We start from the raw sequence: 14,749 nt of genomic DNA on the forward strand, positions 1-14,749 counted from the left end.
TCAAGTAAGCAACATGAGATCGCCTAAGCCGCATATACAGGGTGTCCCAGATCACCTTCACAATATCTCGTGAGGACGTAGAGCAGATTCAGATGAACACAAAAGTCCCATATCATTTTGTGATATTCGCAATAATAGTCGAGATATTAATTAAAGAAGATTGGTGAATGATCACTAAGTAAGCAACATGAGATCGCCTAAGCCGCATATATAGGGTGTCCCAGATCACCTTCACAATCTCTCGTGAGGACGTAGAGCAGATTCAGATGAACACAAAAGTCCCATATCATTTTGTGATATTCGCAATAATAGTCGAGATATTAATTAAAGAAGATTGGTGAATGATCACGCGCGATATGGTAGATGAGCTGCAGTGGCACCATCTGCTGTTGTATACTTATACATTAAGTCAAACTGAACAAAAAAGTCTTCTACTATTTTGCAAATGACCACATAGATTTTTAGATATTAATTAAAGAAAATTGTTACATGATTGTGTACCACAATGCACAAATTTTCTTTTATTAATATCTAAAAATATCTATTAATATCTAAAAATCTATGTGGTCATTTGCAAAATGGTAGAGGACTTTTTTGTTCAGTTTGACTTAATGTATAAGTATACAACGGCAGACGGTGCCACTGCAGCTCATCTACCACATATCGGGATCATTCACCAATCTTCTTTAATTAATATCTCGACTATTATTGCGAATATCGCAAAATGATATGGGACTTTTGTGTTCATCTCATTCTTCTCTACGTCCTCACGAGAGATTGTGAAGGTGATCTGGGACACCCTGTATACGCGCCCTGTATAGGCGATCTCATGTTGCTTACTTACGTGTACATTCGCGAGAAAAAAAACGTGCGCGTGCATGACGTTTGGTTATATTGATTTTAGTATTCGTAGCGAACTTATAGCGCGCGCGTGATCGCCACGCAGCAATCATTCGAAATGCTCGGCTTGCTGATGACAGTGATGCAGTTACCTTACACCAATATCTCGCTTCATCATGCTCAATCACATGAGTAACGATTGTCGAGGTGCGCACGCGAGAAAGAGTGGGGAAAGAGCATCTTTCTCTCCCTCTCTCTCTCTCTCTCTGAATTGGAACGTCATTCTAAATACCAATCGCTTGACCAAGAGTAAAGTTTACGAATTGAGCGAATTGTCCTTGCGCTTGATATCTGCGCCAAACAGGCAGCAGACATATTGGGAAACATAATTTCCTTCATTTGTCCTTTCTTGTTTGTTTGTATAGCTTAAAAACTTGTACAGTGAGTATTGCGGGGTGAATGCTTAAGATATGCCTGGACGCTCAACAGAGAGTTTCACAACGTGCAGTTGTGCATCTTTGCCATTTTTCCAGTTTCATTCTTTATGCGTTTAACGATTCTACTATCTGATTTACGTTTGTGTTTAATAATTATTCACGGATTTATTGATTCTTGGTACATTTAGGAATGTTTGTTCGCTGAAGAGAGTGCAATAATGAGACTGAAACGATTGAATGCTATTGAATTGATTTATTGATTTTCGTTGTAACATCAACGTTAGCTCTTACTCATCTTATTTTCTGTTCTTGAATCGTTGACTGAATATCACAAGAACTATTGAGTACTTATTCGCGTGAAAAGCTAGTGATATTTCCCGGGGCTTGACCTTGACTATTTCACAGAGTCCATCAGAAGTGACGCGAAGAAGATATCGAGCTAACTTCACTCGCGCTTGCGTTTCCAAAAATATCTATTTCTTTTCCCATAAAAAATATGGAGTGGTTCTTTGTTGGCAGGATAGAGGAATTTGTAAAAAAAAAACATCCACCCTCTTGATCGTCAGTAGCATACATACATTTCGTGGGAGCGAATACACGGATGTGTATTCGCGTGTGATTGTAAATTTAGAACGCGGAAGATAAGTAAGTGTAGGGCCGGCGAGTTTCAGCTGGTGCCTTTGTTCGATCCTTGAAAGATAACTCGGCGGCTCTTCGGGTTTCGGCCAGGTACTTGCTCGGAGGCAAAGCGAGCGCAGGTGGTCAGCCCCTCCCTTTGAGTCCCAGATTGCTAGCGGGTCCAGCGAGAAGGAGCAGACCAACTCGAGATTCGAGAGAGGCTCCGATCATCTCACGTCGGCTTTTTCGAGCGACACAGCGAGCTACCTAGATGACTAGAATATACCGTGTGGAAAGAACGCTATTGAAATTACGAGGAAATGTTATTGACCGAGGAAACGATACATGTCAAACCGAATGCATCGTAGGACCCTAAGCAAAGACCCTGCAAATAATGCTGCTTGCATTTTGCGTGGAGCTGAAAAATCTATTGGACCGTGCATTATCACAAAATCCTTGCGTGAAAGGAAAATAAAAATCCTCCTGCGTGAAAGGAAAATAAAACGAAGATTTTTTTCAATTTGACACGTGCGGAGTCTTGAAGTCATTCATTTTATGAATTTAACGAAAGGAAAGATATAAAAATTTCGCGTTTCTAGAGAAGTATTTTTGCGTCGAAAAAATTCCATATGTCGAGCATACGCTTATAAATGGTATCGGCACTGATAAGATATCAGGCGAATGTAAAGGTTATTTCTACTATACTCAGTGTGCTAGTAAACAAAATATTATTGGAATGAATAATTCTTTTAGAGATTTCCATTTGAATTAAATACTTCAAATCAAACACTTTAAATCAAATATTTTACATCAAGCAGTCTGCAGGCTATTTAATACTTCAAACGAAAAAATATTCTTCTTCTAATGACATGAGTTAGTAATTGAAAACTCACTAGATAGTATTATGATTTTTTTCATTTTGAATCAAGAGGAATACGTTTATTTGAAACAGAATGTTCTTTCACTGGAAGAAATTTCTATTTAGGTCAAGACTTGTACTGCAATTGAAAGACAACATTCTTCTAACTTGAAGAATACTGTGCTTAGAATATTTCTCTGTTGATTTCAGAAAAATTCTCTAGAGACCATACACAAGACAGGGGGATTCCGGTAAAGATAAGATTATACAAAAAATGTATAATCTTACCCTTAATAAAAAAAACGGTGTATTGCTTTTCGTCACCGAGTTTTCATCTGGTCATCATTCCGTTACACGAACAGAGGTTTTCTTGTCTTTGCAGTTTATAGCGTCGTCACGATGAGACAAAAGGTGATTACATCAGTGCAGTCGCAGCAGTCGGTTTGCGCCCGTGTGCGACGCAATTAATGGTAGGAAACTATGCCGCATTGACGACATCGTCTTCCTTTTTCCATAACGATTATTTACGAAGGAAGATGCTGCGGATAATTCCAACGTTGCGACATGAACCGCGGTTCGATTTTGGGCGCGGAAACGGGACGACGCGAAGGAGAAAATCCGATGCTGAAGCGCGATGTTTCCACAGTGTTGAACTTTTTAGATGCCCACGCCTTTAATCACAAACGTCAACATTCCATCGGGTGTACGCGAGCGCGTGCTCGCGCATATACGACATTTGCTTTAATACGCGTATGTCCTCGAGAGGAGGCACAGCTTGTCTTCCAAATGGGACTCGCATGTCTGTTCTGCCGTTCGGCTCGTCGTCGTGAATGATTGTGATTCACCCGGGGATGGCAAACACATGGGTGCGCCCTAAATTTTGGGTCCTTTGACACACACACACATACACATACTTATACACTTACTCAAGTATGGTGAACTCGAAATAGTGTATGTTACTTTATGTATAAGCGAATTGCTTATTTCTGGAGAAATAATTTAGGAAAGGAGAAATTAAACGATCGGAAATATCAAGTGAAGAAGGTTAAAAGTTTACAAAAAGAAACTTATGGAAAAAAACTGAAGAAAGCCTTGAGAAGGCTTTTGAAAAAATTAGACTTTATTCTTCTTGTCGAATTTCTTAATTCTGATTACACGGATACACTGACGTGCTTTTTTTGCAAATATTATATTTGCAATTTCCGTCTCGAATATGCTAGTTATTTAAATACTTTTTTTCCATTCAGTCATTTTACGTTTTTAATTAATAAAATATGCGGAGGATGCGGTCGCGAATAATAAACGGTGACGTGTAATAAGAATAAATTACTACATTGCCGCGGTAACGTGATTTGTATTTTTAAAACGTTTCTTGTCGATAACGTCATTCGAGGAATCTGCTAATCTTGAGAAACCCTAGAAGCTGACACATGGAATGTGGCGGATTTATCGCGAACGCGTGCACGATTCGAATGGCTTATGGATACTCATATGCGTGTGTAATTATTATTAACAGTTTCTTCACTGCGAAGTGTTCACGGGTCGTAGGGGTCGGACATCGTTTTGAATTGAAGGAAAGTATGCTAGGTGAGAAGCCACATTCCTCTCTCGTTCAAAGTCTACTTTTTCAAGGCGGCCGGATGACATTTTTTGTTTTCGCGACGCGACGTGATACTCTTTCGTCGCGCAAACGTTTTCACATCGTAATTGGAGCTTACGCAATGCGTAGTCGGCGCGATTACCACTAACTTGAAAGCTACAGTAACGGATTGTACGCCTGGTCTCTTCGGCTCGACAGCTAATACACGAGACTGGCGTGAAACGTACAGCAGACACATGTGTGAACATGTGTGTTTGTTAATTTAATCCTGCTGTTCTATTCGCTTCTTGCACATATCTGTCGTGCTTAAAAATTTCGATGAGTGTCTAGACGTTTTATTTTTCAACAAACACGTTCCTCCTTCACACAAGTACGAGAAACATTGTAAATCGCACAAATACGAGAAACATGATTTTTTTAGTATTAGGCTCAACAACGAAATTATTTTATTGTAGAAAACAAAAATAGGTTAAATAGATCCAGGTGGAAGAACAGGCGGGACTTCATCCTTGTATTATGATAAATATCGAATATTCGACATTCAACAAATTATTTTGGTGCTTTTCAGCAACTTTTCCAAAATTGGTTATCGATAAAACATCACACAGATAACGAATTATTGTCGTCACACTTTTTTATGATATATTTAAGATATTATATTCGAGTGATCAGTGACAAAGTAACTCTTTAACCTCGTAAATAATGTCAGATATCAGACTTCAGACACTAACTTTCTCGAAAAACTCAGCAACTTCCTTTTTATCATGAAAGATATCATAGAGTCTTATCTTTGCGTGTTATCGGTATATTTATCTCTCGTGCTCTGTACTCGAAGAGTATATTTGTTTTGTCTCAGGCTGTGTTATTGCCTGTTGCAGTACAGCACCATTTAGTGAACGGTGCGTACAGCACTTATGAACAGCGAAGAAAGGAGGTGCGTATACTCGATTTTTTTAAATCCCTGTTAGAAATGCATGCACAGTTTGAACAATGTTACAAATGTAAGCCCAGTAGTGGGCGTAGACATCTGTCCACTACTATCACTGTCTAATATCAACGCATTCCCATTAATTGCTGTATAAAGACTAGACAAGAATTTGATGGAGTTTTGTTCGATGGTTGTTTTGAAATGGTTGAAATTTGTTGTACAATATGTGGATCGATTTTTCCAAGTATATCAATGTTAATTCAACTTTATAAAGTATTATGATGTCCATCGTGAATCGATTGAAGACGTATTTATTTAGATTGTTAGAGAAGAACTTGAAATTGTCCGAACAATGAGTGAGCAAGAAAAAGGAAATTGGAGTAAATAAGGTATTTAAAGACAACTTGATTTGCTTGTTACATTCATTCCGCCACAGCTGAGAAGTAAGGGAGTGAGATGCGACATTGTGTGTGCCTATTGATGTGATAAGATCTGTCGTTAACATGTAGAGAAACTATCACGTATATATCAGCTGTTGAAGCCGGTGCCGCGAGACCGAGCCTGCTTGCGAGCTTATTGCTTAGAGAAATCCAAAGAAATGAAAGCAATAAACGGACGATTAAACATACAAATCGGATCCCTATCTCGAGAATATTGGCCAAACAAATTGCGGAACGCACGCGAGTCATGAGAACCGCAAACTTACGTCGACTCAGTACTGTCCAAACAGTATTTGACGATATTAAGTTCCGTGATAGAGGTGACCACCAAGATTAGAAGTGAAAGTGAGCAAGCGAAAAATGAGATGTATGTTAATGATGTAGAATTTCATTGCGATGAGAATACATCAAATTATTCTTTTACCAATGATACAAATTTAAAAAATTTACAATGATACAAATTATAATATTTATAATAATTTATTATAAAATTTATAATAAAAAAAATTATAAAATTATAAAATTTACTTAGATTTACTTACTATAAATTTAATCAGAGGTGACCACCAAGATTAGAAGTGAAAGTGAGCAAGCGAAAAATGAGATGTATGTTAATAATGTAGAATTTCATTGCGATGAGAATACGTCAAACTATTATTTTAGCAATGATTTAGCAAATTTAAAAAATTTACAATGATACATATTATAAAATTTATAATAAAAAAAATTATAAAATTATAAAATTTACTTAGATTAACTTACTATAAATTTAATTAGAGGTGACTATCAAGATTAGAAGTAAAAGTAAGCAAGCGAAAAATGAGATGTATGTTAATAATATAGAATTTCATTGCGATGAAAATACGTCAAACTATTCTTTTAGCAATGGTACAAATTTAAAAAATTTACAATAATACAAATTATAAAATTTATAATAAAAAAAATTATAAAATTTACTTAGATTTACTTACTATAAATTTAATCAGAAGTGACCACCAAGATTAGAAGTAAAAGTGAGCAAGCGAAAAATAAAATGTATGTTAATAATACAGAATTTCATTGCGATGAAAATATATCAAACTATTTTTTTTAGCAATGATACAAATTAAAAAAATTTTTAATAATACAAATTATAAAATTTATGATAAAAAATTCTAAAATTCTAAAATTTACAATGATACAAATTTATAAATTTACAATAATACAAATAAAAATGCTATGATTCTCATTAGCATGAAAATTTTTCAATTAGATAGCATGCGCAATAAATAAAATTTATTAAAGCAAAGTTAACAGTTAGCAATTATTTATTAAAACAAAGTTAGCAATTTTAAAAAATTTTCTTTTTCTATGGCAGGACGCGATAACTTCATTTTCTCTCACTCTGTGTTCTTAAACAAAGCTACCTTCAGACGATTAATAGTCGTGTCGAACCACTTTTTATTAATTCCACAAGGCTTCGCGAGAATTTTCCTCGGGAGTGCCTAGTTGCAATTAATTCGCTACATCTGCTGCAATAGTCTTAATTCCTAGAAACCATGGACCAATTATGACGATGTGTCATCAACACAGATGCAATTTGCGCTTCTGTGTACTGTGTGCTTTCTTTGTGTCAGTGACCGTTGACTCTCACTGGAAAGGTCAATCCACGTCATTGACCTTTTGGGTCCTCCCGTGATTCGGAAGAAAGGACAGAGCGCTGGAGGTGAATGATACCACCGCGTGTATTGATACTTTTGTATTCGACACAGATAGGCGACACGAGGCTGTTCAGTCGTTGTTTATGAATAATGCGAAACCAAGGACAGAAGATACTCCATTTGAATGCGGCTCGCCGAGCAGATAATACCTTCATATGCCGCGCAAAACGCGAGTCACGCGGAAAACTGCGCATTTTCACGCGCTTCACATCGCGTATTCGTCGATTCAATCGATCGACTTTGACAATTTTTCTTAAGCCGGTTTCTCTCGCTGTTTGCTTGTATATACGTTATTCGACGTCAACATAATATACTCGCGTGGTAATTCTCTTCTTCTTCGACGATTAAACCAATCGCAATTAAATAAGTCGCAATCGTAAATACGTCGACACCAACTAATCCGGCAGAATTTTGAAATCGGCTCTTGTCATATTCCCGCTGTTTCGCGGAACGCGACGTTTGTGCACAGCTCGCGGCTCGAAATTACTCGTTATCAGTGCGAACGTGTTCATTACTCGATCCGATTTCCTCACACTCTTATGTCCCGTCGCACCTTTTGTACCAGGCGCTGAAAACTCGCGATGTGTATACCGATGTCTATAACTCTAATCGCTAATTATTTACGCTTACGGGAATCTATTATTGGCAATTTTCCGATTCCGTGATATTGTCTAGAACTCGGGGCAGAAATTCCCACCGGAAAAACTCCGCCAGAAGGCACACGTTTTTCTTCTCATATTTCCAACAAATCTTTTACGTTATTATTTTACGTTGCGAAAAAAATTGCCGTCTTCTCTCTTGTCGCTCGTTCTTTCAATATAACTGTACGTAGGCTCTGATTATATTTCTATCAAAACATATAATATTAAAGTCTATAAAAGCTAACGTAAGATGTAGTGTGCGGAAATTACATTTTTGTATTCTACTAACATATAAACGACAAATGCATACAAACGTGTCGTTCTTTTTATACAATTGCGACGTCGCTTATCTTGTAGATTATTAAGAAGCTCGAACGAATTGCCTGTCCGTGTTGTCAAAACGTCAGTATTATCCCATTACCATCGACCTCGTTTACAACCACGTGGCATTGAGAAATGCCATCGTCCAAATGCAACGTGGCGGTTCATCGGGAACACGTTCGTCGCCACGTAGCCTTTTATAGTTGCCTCGCATGTGAATCATGGATTATCTTCCGGGGATATACCGCTTAGGCGTTCTTTGTTAATGACTTTTGGAGAGACAGTCAAGCCGGGGTCTGACTAGGGATTGTGGCTTTTATTCGCGAACACCAAAAATGGAATACTTTACTCGCGTGGCTACAATACAATAGTAAATATAAAATGTGCTTTATATTCTCTATGATAATTTTATCGACTTTATTGAATCGCGTAGAAATATTAATGGAACCATAAGATGTTAGATCACTGATAGATTAACCTAGATGTTTCTATCATTGATTTAAAAAATAGGCTTTTATGACATTTTTCAAAAAAATAAATAAATATATCAATAAAAAGCCTGGATGACGAAATTTGAATTTTTCGAATAAACAAATATTTTGTACTTAGGACAATGGTAAATAATATAGAGTCAAAACCTTATACTGATATTTTTATAAATTTTTTTGAAAAAAGTTTTAAAAACTATTTATTTTTCAGCCAACTAAATCAAAATCTTCTTTAAAAAAAAAATATTTTGGTAATTTTTCAGAGAATTATGAGAACAAAAGATTGATTTAAGGGGAGGCTTAATTTAAATAGTCGAAAAATAGGGGGCCTTTACGATATTTTTTAAAAAAGTAAATAAAGATATCAATAAAGTCTGAATGACGAAATTTGAATTTTTCGAATGAACAAATTTTTTATACCTAGGACAATGGTAAATAATATAGAGTCAAAACCTTATATTGATATCTTTATACATTTTTGAAAAGTTTAAGAAACTACCTATTTTTTAGCTATCTAAATCAAAATCTTCTCTTAAAAAAGAAATATTTCGGTAATTTTTCGGAGAGTTATGAGAACAAAAGATGCTCTGCGTAAAATTTAGCCATGTTTACAGTTCATATGACATTTTAATGTTCAGAGTTCTAAGGTTAATATAAAGTAGTACTTTGTATCGCGATGACTTGTTCTAAAGTTAAATAGCATCGGGTGACGTATAGTCTAGGATGAATAAGTTAATTAAGAAGGCTGCAGTTTTTCATTTATAGCGGAACCGATCGTAGGCAAAATAAATGGCTTATCACGTCTATTTGACACGAATCCGGCTTGAGATAATGCTTTTTAATGATATCGCGATGTTGTGTTGCTTCGTACCAGGAACATCAGGAAAACTGAAATTTACTCGGACATTCCATTGTTTCCGCATGATTTCTCTTCGTTTCGTCCCGAGTATTGAATTTTAATTATCGCTTCTCTCCGAACGTGACAGCTGTTTACGTTTTGTCTTCCTCGCACGCGCTACATAATGCATACCGCGTTGAAATAATATGTATTGGGTAATGTCTTTTTAAATTTGACGTGCGCGTTTACTTTTTCTGTTCGAGAGCACTTTGTCCATCGGGCAGAACTCTGAAATCATCGGCGTATGTTCGATGACACGTATTCTTAATAATTTATCTCATTTATCGCTCCGTATTATTCATCGTGTAGATAAAAAACTTATTGCGAGGCGAGCTCTTTGCGTGCTTCGTTGGAACATCGCGCACGTTTTCCTCTTTCCCTTCCTTTAAATAAAAAGAACAAGAGAACGAAAAGGATGAAGTGGTAAAGAGAACAAGTCAGGTACATCTGGTGAACTGGCTCCGCCACTCGATATTTATGCGTCCGGGATGATCTCGAATAAGAGAGCATCTAGGCAAGCTGAGAATTCTACGGTGAATAATGGAGAACTGTTTTGCGTTGAACTCTAATCTGTGGGCGCTTTACGTAAATACATATTTCGCGCATTTTTCAAGCACAATACATTTTCTAGAGGGCTCGAAAATATTTAGAAAAACTGCGATTAATGGGGATTTCTGACGCTGATATTAAACGATTATAAGATAACTATCCATATTAACAACTCTATTAGTGTGCCTTTATTTAAATAAGCTATAAAACGATATTTTTATGGTTTATTTAAGTAGGAAAAGTATTTTTTATTAAGTTTAATACTTTAACTTAATTTAAAAAATACTTTTTATTTACTTATGCTTTTGTCTTTTTATTGCTTATTTAAATAAAAAGACACTAATAAAAACAGGTATAATAATATGGACACTTATCCTAGGTCAAGAAATGACATTTTTCTCTTTTTCTTTTTTCTGAGCTTATTCTGAGCTTTTTTGAACTTCGATTTGTTATATTCTTCCATTTTAATGTAAACCTCCTTCCTTCAATAATTTGTCTTCTTAAATATTCAACAATATATAAATATATTAAATGGATATGAATATATACTAATATATACTACTATATACTAATATATACTACTATATACTAATATATACTACTATATACCAATATATACCAATATATACCAATATATACTAATAACCTACACATTATAACTAACACGTCGTGATTATTGCTTCGAGTGACAAAATTTAGTAGTACAGAATGCAAAATTTAGTAGTGCAGAATGTGGTGGCTACTTGATCTACTTGGTAGCTGTGAAACAGCATATTACTCGTATCTTGATCGCGTCATTACGCGCGCGCCCGCTTTCACAATTGCAGTCTCTGCAGAGAAGTATGAATCGCGTACTTCTCACACGTAAAAATAGATCATCTGGGTGGACACTGACCTTGCCATTGCGTAATGGCGCGATCCGGCTCGTTGAGAAGCTCGAAATATTATTGTAGTCGCTCGAATTACGCCGCGCACATTGTAGTTCACTAGTTCGACCGTTGCGCGAGACATCGGCTTTCGTATAGGTAAGATTCTACTTTTTCGCTTAATTAGAAGAGATGAAACTAAGAGGCTCGTCATATAATAATGACAATTAAAAATGCATTAAATAAGAATTTCGAAGCATCAGCTTTCGTGTAGGTAAGATCTTGTTTTTCTTTTTTTTTAATCCATAAGATTAAGAGAGCCACAAGCTCATATATATAGCATATATATAGTTATGATAACGGCAATTAAAAATACATTAAATGAAAGTTTTAAAGTTTTTTCAATTTTTGGTGCAGGAAAAATCTTGATTTTCTTTTAATTCGAAGATTAAGAAGCTCACACTCGACACATATAGTTACAGCCATGACGATTAAAAATGCATCAAATGAGAATTTCAATGCATCAGCTTTCATCCGCGTAAGATCTTGTTTTTCTTCCTTTTCGAATTCAAAGATAAGATTATAAGAGGTTCCAATGGCATACAATGGTAATGGCAATTAAATAAAATTAAATAAATAGAAATAATGGCAATTGGAAATGTATCAAATATCAAACTTCAATAAATTTCGAGACTCGTGTAACTTCATAGAATGCTGATAGGTTAACAGCGTACGATAAGAAAAATAATTAATACCTGTGATATCTTGTGGCGTCTACCAGAGAGACGTCCACGTGTTCTTATTTTCGTTATTCGCCTTTTGATTATTGAGCGTATGCGAATACAGAGAGAATGCAGGCGCGATAGATGTTTTAACGAAATTATTTGCACAACTGATTTATCCGCTCCTCCTTGTCGATTCTCAGGCGACCGAGCATGATCGCGCAAAAATTCAGCCAGTTTATTTTCCCCACGTACTGCCGTGACTTATTTCCAGAGTAACGCCAGAGAAATGGCAAAGAAAAAGAAACAAATGATCGACGCGACTTTCAAAGTAACACGCTCCGTTTGCGCGAATAATGGCACAGTGCGACGGCGCGGTTCGCGGAGAATTCAGCGATGTTCGCGGCCGACGCGACTCCACGAGTGAACTCTATAGAAAGTTTCGCGAAAGTCATCGAAACCGACTTGAAATCCGTATTGATGATCGACTGGCTTTCGACGCATGGCGCCTAAAAATACACGCTGAGGTCACTGTTTACACGCCACGTACGGCTGACAAGTAAGGCGATGACTACGAGGCGAATTTCCAGCGGCCGAGCTCGGCGAGAGAATTCCGCTACTGTGCGCGACAATCGCGTCGACGATATCTTGGCGATCGGAATTTGCATTCCAGCCGACGGTTTCCAGGTCACGTTGGCGTGCGCCTGAAGGATAGCATCGGAAATGAGGATGGCTCAAGTACACTTTCAGCTAACCCTCGCACCCGATCGCGCACTCGTTTGGCGATCGAAATCCATTTTCGCGGCACTCCCCGGAGGTGTTGCGAACTTCTCTCCGTGATTAGAAGACGAGAGGAGGGCTCGCAAAGCGACGCGATTAATATTCCGGAGACGAAGTCGAGTCAATGGGATATTCCTGAAAATCTATTTCGAGCCGCGTGACTCGTTATCGTGCGTATTTGTGCGGTGACACACATTCTTCTGTTACCTATAACTTAGGCCCGTCGATAGCAGTCGATAACGTTGTAAGTTGTTCAATAGTCATCGGCATTTTCACACCATTGGGTCTACCATGATGACAATCTCCATCAGCGAGCAACGATGTGTCAGCGGACATATCGTAAGTTATCCCATCGAGTTTCGTCAACTGCGCGCCGAGATATCGTTATCTCGGCGATTTGACTTTTCAATCCAGTTCCCTAAGGGAATATCGCCGAAGCTCTCTGTGAGCGTCTATAAACGCAGCCGTGCGTTTCGGATATTCGCGGAATTCACTTGCATTTACTTACGAAACTGTCGTACGACGCTTGGCGCCTTTTCACGGGTGGGAAAAGTGTCAGCGCAAAAGCGGCCTTGCAGAAGTCGTGCATATTTAATTCCACCACTGACATACGTGTCGAGGACATTTAAAACACGAAGAGATAAGAAACGTTAAGGTACATGTGAAAATCAGTTCGAGTAGCGCTCGCACAAACGCACAATCCAGGATGGATATGAAAGAGAAAGGTGACGGCAAAAGGGAACGCGAATTTTACGCAACCCCAAACAAGAAAGAGAGACAGACGCTCGCCGTCATCGGCGTCGACGATGGTCAACGCAAGTGGCGAACGCGATCAGCGGTTTGGCGTGAAGCGATTGGCAAGCGCAGACCATGTATCGCGACGACCATGCGGCGCAGAAAGAAAGTTGGCTCTTGTCGATAAGATAACTCGGCACTAAACGATCACATCCGTACTCGGCGCGCTGAGGTCGTCCTCGAGGTCGTCGGAACCATTTTGACGAAGGGGACCGATCGGCCAGTTCGACCATCGATCTCGCTTCGCCAGTCGGGGTGTTCGACTCTGCGAGCTTCCTCGGATCGGTCACTCACCTGGCCTGCCGAGCTGTCGATGACGTTTCAGCAACGAAGGCACACTCGCAACGCCCACAACCTCACGGCGGACTATGTCGGAAGATCGGCAGCTCTTACGCTCCCGTATACCGGCCTCGTTATTCCACTCGGTGGGTTTTTCGAACTAAAGCTGTGCCCGAGACGAGCTAAGTATTCCCGAGAGGCGCAATGAGCGCCGGAGCGTGGGGCCCCAGGGTCGGACGCGCCGATTGGTCGACCGGTCCCCGGACTCGGTGGAAGGTCCGCAGGTAAAAATTGTGCTGACAGGTGGGCACAGGCGCGCCACCTGGCAGAAGCCCGTTCGCGTTCTCTCGAGTGGGCCGCGAGCGCGTTGGAGAACGCTACGAGGTTGCCAATCGACTGCGTGGGTGTCGGCGCGGGAGCGAGCGGCTGCACTCGGCCAGAAGGAAGTGCGTGGACGAGAGAACGATGAGAGACGATGAGAGAAACGAGCGGCGGGACCGGAGCGCGCGAGATCCGCTCTCGATCTCGCCGCAGTGAATGACGCCCGTCGACTGACCTGTTGTTGATCAGCGGATGTCGGGCCAATAATAACGCCAGGGCGGATAAACAGGTAGATCTGCTGTTATTGTCCTGAACATTCTTGATGCGCTGATATCGGAGGGATATTAACAGCACGACTGTAATTACGGTGCTTGAAGGATTCCTCGATACGCCGGGACTGATAACATTGCTAGGAGTGTAATGAAAAAAAAGAAAATTATTGATAATGTTGCGTCGTCTGGAGATAAAGCGTCTCGCGGTGATTGTATTACAGCGACGCGGCTTGTGTAGCTGCGAAGATGTGAACTGAAAATAAAGATCTACGAAGATAACGAATCCTTATAATATATAGCGAGAAGATAAGATATAATGGCCATAGAGACAAAAAGGCAAATGAACCGGAGTCAAAGTGTAGCAAGAATATCGAGACAAAGGAAACTTCAATTAA

General features: G+C 38.8%; 2 protein-coding genes across 2 annotated transcripts in view; one reads left to right on the forward strand and one right to left on the reverse strand.

The window, feature by feature from the left end:
• Positions 1–14,304, reverse strand: part of LOC116840319 — a 26,530-nt gene extending 12,226 nt beyond the window's left edge. Inside the window, exon 1 of the mRNA XM_032806888.1 lies at positions 13,777–14,304. The gene's annotated coding sequence lies outside the window, so the exon portion shown is untranslated. The remainder of the gene's footprint in view (positions 1–13,776) is intronic.
• LOC116840320 overlaps positions 1–14,749 on the forward strand; it is a 99,451-nt gene that overhangs the window by 23,541 nt on the left and 61,161 nt on the right. The window lies entirely within an intron of this gene.

This window comes from Odontomachus brunneus, unplaced genomic scaffold (genome assembly GCF_010583005.1).
Source record: "Odontomachus brunneus isolate Ranch 3 - 2012 unplaced genomic scaffold, Obru_v1 Obru_scaffold_009, whole genome shotgun sequence".
Classification (NCBI taxonomy): Eukaryota; Metazoa; Arthropoda; class Insecta; order Hymenoptera; family Formicidae; genus Odontomachus; species Odontomachus brunneus.